This window comes from Aythya fuligula, chromosome 22 (genome assembly GCF_009819795.1).
Source record: "Aythya fuligula isolate bAytFul2 chromosome 22, bAytFul2.pri, whole genome shotgun sequence".
In the NCBI taxonomy this organism is placed as follows: domain Eukaryota; kingdom Metazoa; phylum Chordata; class Aves; order Anseriformes; family Anatidae; genus Aythya; species Aythya fuligula.
The window spans coordinates 2,936,060-2,944,618 of record NC_045580.1 but is presented as its reverse complement, the minus strand read 5'-3'; positions in this window follow the sequence as shown (position 1 = coordinate 2,944,618).

Sequence of the window (8,559 nt, the reverse complement as noted above, 5' to 3'; positions counted from 1 at the left end):
GACTGTGACCCCCAAAGCAAACACTTGTGGAGCTCCTGCAGGAGGAGTCCGCTGGGACTTGGGCTGCTGAAGGCAGCAGCGTGCTCCTGGGGGAGAGCTTCCCTTTGATCCCCAGAAGGAGCTCTCTAATCCCATCCATTAGTGCATGTGAGCAGCCAGGGGCCCTCCTCCTGCGACTGATTGTCCCCAGAGGAATACATTTCCCTTCCCTTCCTTCCCTGCCCCAGCTCTCCGTGCGCGCTATTGAATTTTTGAGTTACTTGACCAGAAGGGAACAGGCTCAGACAAACAAATGGCTTGTCAAGGCATCACTGCCAGGCTTAAATTTCACCTCGCTGTCTCTCCAGGGCCTCCGTTCCCTTTCCTCTCCCAGCTGGTGCTAAGGGCACGAGCAAATGGCCCTACTCGGGGCACCGGCCGCATGTATGCTTATCTGATTTGGGGCTGGCTGAAAACCGCCGTCCCCCAGGCCTTGTTCCGCCTTCTCCAGGTGGTCAATATTGAACGCGTGCACAGATCTATTTATTTAATAACGCACCCTGCCAATATTTATGTAGTATGTACGGGGCTGGGTGTTCCCGAGCAGCGTGGGCAATGCCTGATGCTCAGAGGAAACTCTCCAGGATCGGCTCAAGAGACTTTGCCATGCCTTGGAGCAGCAGCTCGCCTTCCTTTTCTCCATCCCCTCTCCGGAGGGCTATCACGAGTTTTCCTCTGGGAAAGGCTTTAGCCAGGAGACCATGTGCTTGCTGTGAGCCCCTGATATTTTGGAGAGCTGTTAGTGCGGGTTTAGCTGCTCCATCTTCTTGTGCCAGCCCTGGCTGAGGTTATTTGGGTGCACGCTCATGCAGGAGGGATGCGTGGCCCCAAACTAAGCCCACGCTTTAATACAGAAGCTGTTTTAAGTGGGTGCTACACCTGCAGTGCCAACTTGCCATGGAAATCTTGGATCTTTCTCATGGTGTTACTGGGAACGTGCAGAAATGGAGTCCCTCCCAGTCCTCCCAGCTTCTTGGAGATGTTGGTACCACTGGAGTAGGTTTTTTTTGGGTGGAAGCAGGCAAGCCTGGGGTCCCCCTTTTGTGTGATGGTGGCCTGGATTTGGCAGCAAAGGAAAATCAAGGGCTCAGCACCAGGGTACGGGGACGCTGGCTGGGGGCTGCACGCTCGAGTTTGGCAGAGGAGCCAAGAGTCCTTGAAACTTTAGAGGAAAGCTGGAGAAGCAAACGTTATTTATTATTTCTGAACACCTACCACCCCGAGCTCCTGGAGCTAACAGGCTCCCTGTAGCTCTCGGCTTGTTAGTATTTGGGAGATGGATAAACATGTTTTATTTCTTTATAAAGGGGAAAGGTTGTTTACAAGTTTTAAAACAGAATGGAAATGCTGTTTTTCCATCAGAAGTGTTTTGTGAACAATAACAAAATAATGTTTAAAAAGCCCTTGAAGTGTCCCTTTCAAATGAAAAGTCGAAGTGCTGGGAAGAATATTAAGCACGCACAAAAACAAGGTATTAATGCTTATTAATGAACTAAGAAAAAAAATAAAAATAAAATACAGTGGAAAGCAGAAAAATAAGCCTGGTGCCAAAACCTTTGTGAAAATGCTTGAGCCAGAATACAGATCTCCCCAGGAGCTGGTTGTGTCTCTTTTTAAAAACAAAAACAGGCCCCAAATCTGCCCCCGCTCCCAGCTCCCGCGCTTGCTGCGTGGCCACAGGCTGCCCTGGAAATGCTGGGAATGGCCCCGGGCTGCAGCACCTGGGCAGGTGCCTCCGGGGTGAGGAAAAACAAGCCCTGGGGCTTGGGGAACTGAGGTGCTGCCTTATTAATGAGGGTCAGGAGGAGATTTTTCTGGGTAGGAAATGCCCTGGGGGTTGGCTGTGGGGTTCTTTGCATCTTCCTCCGCAGCATTCAGAGCGGGTGGCGGTAAGAAATGCAGCAGGGATGTGGTCAGGTGCTTGCAATCCCGTTTCTCCGAGTGTAGGGCTCCTTTTTTAGCATTAGAGGCAGGGATAATATTTGTGGTGAATTGTCCTTTCCTTTTAATTGCTGTAGCTGGGACAGAAAAAGCAGCTTTTAAAAACAGACAGTGACGGCACGCGGTGAGTCAGAGCAAGGCTCCGTCGCCTCGAAGAGCGGGGCCAAGGAGGATGCCGGATGTATTTTCCTTTACTTCATGGCCAAACCAATTACAAAATAAAAATATTTCCGAGTGCCAGAGGAGGGAGCCAGCCAAACACAGGAAATCTGAAAGATTTCACTTTTTAACGTCTCTTTTCCTAATAAAATGAGGATAAATGGATCGGAGCGGCACCGAGCTTTGCGCACGCGGCGTCTGGCACTTGCAAAGGAGTCAGTAAAAATCTGGAGACGGTGCCCGACTGGTGCCATGGGTGCACACGCTTTAAATGGTGAAACTTTGTGATTTCTTATCCTAGAGGGGCAGGGCTTGCTCTCTTTGCCCTGTTCACAGGCTCCGGGTAGTTTCTTGCCATAGCAGCTTCCCTTGCTGGGAGGGTTTGCACGGCGAGAGGAGCTCCGGTGCCATTTGTTGGTGTGCTGGGGAGTGGGGGGACCGTGGTGCCGCCAGGAAAAGCTGGGGGAGGCAGGGAAAGGGCCATCTGGGAGATGCTGGAGGCGTCTCTCCTCCCTGCGGCATTGCTGTCAGAGGCAGGGAGGCAGTGGGATTGCTGGGGGAAGGAGTGCTCTGCCCGGGCGATGCAGGAGTTGCTGCAAGGTGGCCCTCCAAAAATGGCCAAATCCAGCCCCAAATCTCCGCTCTGGCGTTAGGGATGGGTGAGAGCTGGCACTGCTGGGCTCTTGCCGCTCGTTTGCGGGCCTCGCCTTTTGATTTACTCATGCTCCATCCCTCTGCAAATTCCCATTCCCCGTCAACTTGCCTCGCAATGTGCCGCATACGAAATGGAGGAGATAAAATTACAGAATCTCAGAATTGGCCGGGCTCAGCGCAATATATAACATACCAGATGGCACTACATGATGCCTCTGAAATATCTGTGCAATAGCATTTTAAGAAACGTATAAGTGATCAGGCAGCATATGGAAAATACTTTCTGTGCTGCGTGAGGGAGCCGTGCCCCCTCTCCCGGCACCTGCTCGCTTTGCGGTGCGCTCGCAGGGTCGCATCCTGACCGGGGTTGTGCCCTTGGAGCAGGGCACCTGGGCCATGCCAGAGGTCGGGATTTCAGCTTGATGTCCCCAAATTTTGTGTCCCCAGCCCTGCTGGGTGCCTCAGTGCAGCAGCGAGGGCTGGGGCATGCTGCAGGGCTGGGTTTGCAGCGGCGGGGCGTGCTTGGGACGTGAGCTCTGCGCTACCCACGCTCGTGCAGAGAGGTATTTGGAGCTGTCAGTCTAGCGTGCTGTCTGTCTGTCCACCCACCTAAATGTCTATAAAAATCCAGGGATTATTAAATGTCTGTGAGCCCAGGACAGGCTGAGTCCTGCTGCTGAGGCTCCTGATCTGCTTTATTCTGCATTCACGTGTCTGGCCCGAGAGGTTGGGGTCTGAAATGTGCGCCTTGGTCCCCATTTCTGGGTTAACCCAGAGAAAAGCCCGAAGTGGGAATCTTGCAGAACGCAGACTTCTCTTCTTCATCTTTCCTGACTTTGTCCTCTGTTACCTTGATGGTTTTCAGTTTGCTGCCATGTTTCCCTTTAATCTGGAGCCCTCTGTTCTTACCTGAGCTGCGGAGGACTGACAAGGACAGCCACTGAGCACAGGGAGAAATGAAAGGGGCAGAGCTTAAAAAAATAAAAATGCGTTTATTCCCCTTCTTATTCAAAAATACAAACACTCCCCTTGCCCCCCACTCTCCCCACCCCAAGTACACAACCAGTAATTGATACCTGAGTAATCTTTCAGCCATCTAATGGATCAGTACGTGCTGTTCCTGCTTTTTTATTCTTTCCCCTCAATTTTTTCCCTGAAGTTGAGTCATTTTGATCAAAGCTATGCTCAGGGGCGTTGTGGAGTCTCCATCCTTGGAAATACCCAGGAGTGATGTGGTCCTGGGCGACCTGCTCTAATGTGAATATGGCTTTACCGCATGAAAGTCTTCATTGGGGTTGTGGAAAGGTGTGAAAGGTGCTCAGGCAGGGCTGTGCCCATGCTTTGGGGACATGCTGATGGTTTGGGGACATGAGCAACTCCAGGCTGGCTGTGGGAGGTGATGGGCACGGTGCTGGGATCTGCTGTGGGTTCCTGTCCTCGCCGTGCCGCTGCTCCTTGCTCCTTTGGAAGCTCCTTGGTCCTTTGGAGGTGCCTCATCCAGTGCTTGTGGTAATGATTCGTGACGGGAATTAGTACCCTGTCCGTCTGGCCCCATTCTGCCATCTAACAAGAGGAGATAAGTGCACTTAACAACACACCAGCTCTTGTTCAGGCCCCTTCTTCCCAAGCCAGAATCAATAGCAGGTCTCTCCAGCTTTTAGAGACTTAGATCCAGTCTTTTCATCTCTCTCTCTCTCACTTTCCCCAAGCAGCACGTGCTTGATTTTTCTCTTTTTTTTCCCCTTCCTTCACGCCGCGGAAATTTTCTCCTTCTCCCTTTCATCCGAGCCCGCATGGTGCTGGCCCAGCCGGGGCTGCAGCTTGAGCGGCCGATAAGGAGCCCGGCTTCCCCCGTCCCCACCTCACTCCTCTGGCCACCCTTATCTTCAAAGTGCTTTATTACGAGCACTAATTAATCCTCCCAGCACCCCGCTGCGGGAGGCGAGGAGATGCTCACCTTCATCCGTGGTGCCGGTGTCGATCCTCGCCGTGCCGTGGGGTTTCTCGGGTGTCCCCGCTCGCTGCTTTGCCCACCTGGATTTTGGGGAGCAGGAGCCTCTCGGGCAGGCCGGCAGGAGGGGTTATTCCTGTGGTGGCACCTGTAGGAAACAAGGAAACCTTGAATTGTCCTGGCCTTGGCCGTGGCTGGAGCCGAAGCAGGACGAGGGGATGGGGACCTGCTGGGGACCGTGGCTGGGGACAGCGGTGGAGCCGCAGGAATTTTTGGCAGATCCTTGTTCTCCATGGGGTATCCCAGCTGAAATTTCGTCCTCTGGGCTGGGTGCTGAGAGCCGAGTGCTCAGCTCAGCTGCCTCTGCCTGCGTTTTCTGTTTACTCCTTCAGTAGCTCTGAGTTCAGAGAGCCTTTTTTTTTTTTTTTTTTAAACTACTTTTTTTTTTTTTTTTTTCGTCTTTCCTTGCATGAAATGCAAATCAATAGATGTCGTATTCACATTCTAACAAGATGTCAAGGAGAAAAGGGTAGCCTTTCATTCGGGGAGAGACACAAACACGGGGGAAGGGGAGGAGGGAGCAGCGAGGGCACAGGAAGAAAGGGGGGGACCGGGGGGAGCCCGGCTGCTCCTGGGGCTGAGGCCATGGGGCTGCAGCTGCTGCAGTGCCTTTGTGGGGCATTGCCATGGGGAGAGGGACCCTCAGCCCATGGGCAGGCAGGTTTTGGGGTAATCCCTTCACCCCATGCCCATGAAGGCAGCCGTGGGGGCTGTGGGCAGGGCGAGGCGTGGAAGGAGCAGGGGCAGCTGGTGGTGAGGCGGTGAGAGGTGAGGGGAAAAGAGCTTTGGGAAAGGGTTTTAAGCTGGTGAGGTGTTTACCCCCAAATTGGGGTGGGCCCGGGTGGAAACGTGCACCCAGCTTGGAAAAAAGCACTGAAAATACGCACCCAAACCGTGCTGAAACGTGCCCAGCAGCCCATAATGCCTCCTTTCAGACCCTGTCAAATCTGAGTGTACCTTTCAGATCCCCTGCTTGTTAGCACAACCCAAACAAGGCCGAACATCCCCAAATATTCAGAGAAGCTCCGCCAGCTAAGTACATATTTATCCATCTTTTGTCTTGGAAATCAGACAAAACAGCCCAGTGCCCCGCTGAGCCCTGGTTTTGCAGGTGGGAAGGCGTCGATGTGCTGAGGGTCTGGTCCGAGGTCGTCCTTGGTGCTGTGCTCAGTAATTTAGGTGCCAGCCTAATTGGCCAAAACAGATACAAGGAGAGGAGCTAAATGTGCCTTGGGTTTGTTTAATAGTCACTGCAAGGTGGGGAAAAAAAAAAAAAAAGCATGCGGGAGAAATGCTGTGGGAGGGGAAAAAAAGTAAGAATGTGTTGTTTTGAAATTTGCCCAAATATAGCTTTTCAACTCCGGTTTTTGAAAGCAGAGCAACATGTTTGTTCTGAGCCCATCAAACATTGCTGTTAATTAGAAATGAGCTCTTTGTTCGTTTCCTTTGGTTCCTGGAGGATAACAATATTTCCTTTTGCCTCGGGTGGTTCCGAGCTCCCGCTGCAGGTTTCGGAGCCGCGGGCTCAAAGTGGAGCCGTGGAAATCCCAAACACCTCCGTGCTGCAAGAAGCTGGCTCCCCGACCCCCTTGTGATGCCTTTGGGGTCTGGAAGGAGCTGGGGGAAGCTGCTTCACCTGAGGGATTTTGCTCTGTGCCCCCAAATACCTCTCGCATTGGGACGAGGGGTGCTGAGCCTCTTGGGCTCGCTCCCGTGGTGCACACAGAGATGAGGGGAAATTCACTGGGTTGGATTATCCAAGCCGGTTGGGTGTCAGCGAGGGGACAATTCAGCAGAGAAGTGTTGCCATGCTCGTCTCACGCTGAACAAGGCTGCTTGTTTTTTCCCTCGGTGCAGTGATTTAGCTCTTCCAGAGGTCAAGGCTGCCGCGAACAATGTAGCTTTACTCCTGCTGAAAGGAAAAGTCCCCGGGCACGTTTGCTTCAGCATGCTCCAACCCACCGAAAGATGTGGGAGACGGGGTGCCTGCCTTCAGCAGATGATGTGGGAACAAGGCTGAGTTAAAAGCTTTTTTAAAACTTGTGATTTATTCATGGAGAGCAGCAAATGAATGGAGATTGAGGGCTAAAGACAGGGGAAAGTTTGGCCGGGTGGCTCCCAGCCCTCGCTGGGTGAGCATCATCGGGGTGGCTTTGGACATGGGGTGCGCCCATCGTGCTCCTCGAGGTGCTGCTCTGGGCTAACATTTCTGGTTTTGGGGTGTTTTTTTTCTTCTTCAGCTAATGAATTTAATGCAAGAAGGGGTCTAGAGGGAGAATAGCCCAGGGAACAGTCCTCTGTGTGTCTTTGAGGGCCAGGGGTGGTGGAAGGATGCCCAGGCTAATGAGCACAGGGACCCAAGGGGAGGAGCAGAACAAAGCCCTGGGATGGGGGAGGATGAGGTGGAGGAGTTCACCACCACTGGTGCCAAAAAACTCTCATGGGTTTGCAGCTGAAATTACAAAATATTGGCCTAAAAGCACACTTGGGCAGACCTGCAACAACAAAAAGAGACCCTTAGCCCCAAGGAAATGGGGAAAGAGATGGTTTTTGAGCAAAACCAACCATCTTAGTTTGCCTTTAAGCATTTTAAAATGCTTACAATATATTTTTAACAAAGCTGCGATGAATATGAAATAAGAAACTCTGTTTTTTAAAAAATGTCAAAAAATAAGTATTCCTTTTGGATTTTTTTTTTTTTTTTTTTTTTGGCAGTGCAGCAAAACCAATCCCTAGCCTGTAAATGCTTTGAGTTGGGGGTGGCTGTGTGAGGGGGGGGGGGGACATTTCAGCTGGAAAATGTCACTCAGCCCCCGTGAGGAAGCTGTGGATGCAGTCGGGGAGCTATGGCACGCGGCAGGGAGATGGACGGCCACGGCCGGTGCTGTGCGCTGGGGGTGCTCGATGTGGGAACGTGCTGAAGAGGGTCTGGGGGAAAGCAGGGATCAGGGAGGCTTGGGAAGGAGAGGATTGTGTTAAAAAGCTTGACAAAACTCTCCTGTTTCTTGGTGGAGGCTGGATGGTAGTGGGCTGGGGTCAGGGAGAGCAGATAGCCCAGGCTCGGTGTCCTTTTGGTGCTCGGTGAGCCCATGGGAGGGGAAAAACAGCTCTGCTTGGGATGCTCGGAGACGGCTCCTTGCTTCCAGAGATTTTTCTGCAAAAACCACCCACTCACGCTAAAAAAGCCGGGAGCACTCTCCTCCCTCGGCTGAAAGGCAGAGCTGCCGGCGTGTCCCCGGGGAGGGCACCCTGCGGAGGGGCGAGCCGAGGGGCAAAGAGCTCTCAAACCCCCGGTGCGCGCCGCAGAGCGCGGCACCAGGCTGCAGGAGCGAGGGCACCGGCGGGACGAGCACGTCCCCATCCCCATCACGGTGCCAGGAGGGGGGTGCCCGGGGGTCGATGCCCACATTTAGGTCCCCGGTGGCAGAGGGAGCCCCGGAGAAGAGCGAGAGCGTGCGCGTCAGTCAGCAACCCGAACCAATGGGTGCCTGGTAGGAGGTCTGCGTCCCCGCTGCACCGACGGAGCCTGGTGCTCCTTCTGCTAGCTGTGCGCGTGTGTGCGAGGCAAAACCGGAGACGCTGACTGCCTGCTCCCATCTCTCTCTCTCTCTCCAGCTCGCTAACTCAGTCTCCCTCCCTCTGCAAACATTGGATTTAAACCTGCTCAGAATTCAGCGCAGACGAAAGCAGCAGCAGCGGCGGCGGCGGCAGCAGCAGCAAGCAGCAAGCAAATCAGCCGCTAGCCTAGCGCAGCT